Source organism: Tiliqua scincoides, chromosome 1 (assembly GCF_035046505.1).
Source record: "Tiliqua scincoides isolate rTilSci1 chromosome 1, rTilSci1.hap2, whole genome shotgun sequence".
In the NCBI taxonomy this organism is placed as follows: Eukaryota; Metazoa; Chordata; class Lepidosauria; order Squamata; family Scincidae; genus Tiliqua; species Tiliqua scincoides.
This window is the reverse complement of record NC_089821.1, coordinates 218,556,414-218,557,016: the sequence shown is the minus strand read 5'-3', so window position 1 is coordinate 218,557,016 and position 603 is coordinate 218,556,414.

Sequence of the window (603 nt, the reverse complement as noted above, 5' to 3'; positions counted from 1 at the left end):
CAGAGCTGAGCCCTGCCTGTCCCACCCCTCCCGCTCCCTCCCTCTGCCAAGCCTTCACCCCACCCTTCCTGCCCTGGAACGCCTCTCCCTATGTTCCCTCACACCTCCACTTACCTCTCCACTGCCCAGCACTCCCATGGAGCTCTGGGCGGTGGTTGCCCTTCCTCTGCCTGGTGCTTGCTGAGCATGGGCTTTTGCTGAACCAGCACCTGCGTTGGCTGGGCAGCACGTGTTGCAGGTGTGCCTTACGGCATGTTTGCAACACTGCACACCGGCAATGAGCTGGCGTGCACAGGTCAGGAAAGCACCCTTAGTCTTCTATTCTTGAATATTATTCAATTCTCTTGAATTATGATGATGATGATGATGATTATGTAGTGTATACCGTTTTCACTTAGTATATCATTGATTTCCTTAATTTGTGGCCATGACATGATTTGCTTACATTGTAGCCAACAGCCTATGGCAATGACAGTCGCTACAGTGTCTAGCTGTCTCAAAGTCCTAATAATCATTTGCATTAATGGTGCTTTTAATACAATTATTACAGGTGGGGCTGTTTTCAACATGCTCTATGAATCTGTATGCAGATCAAGGGTTTCC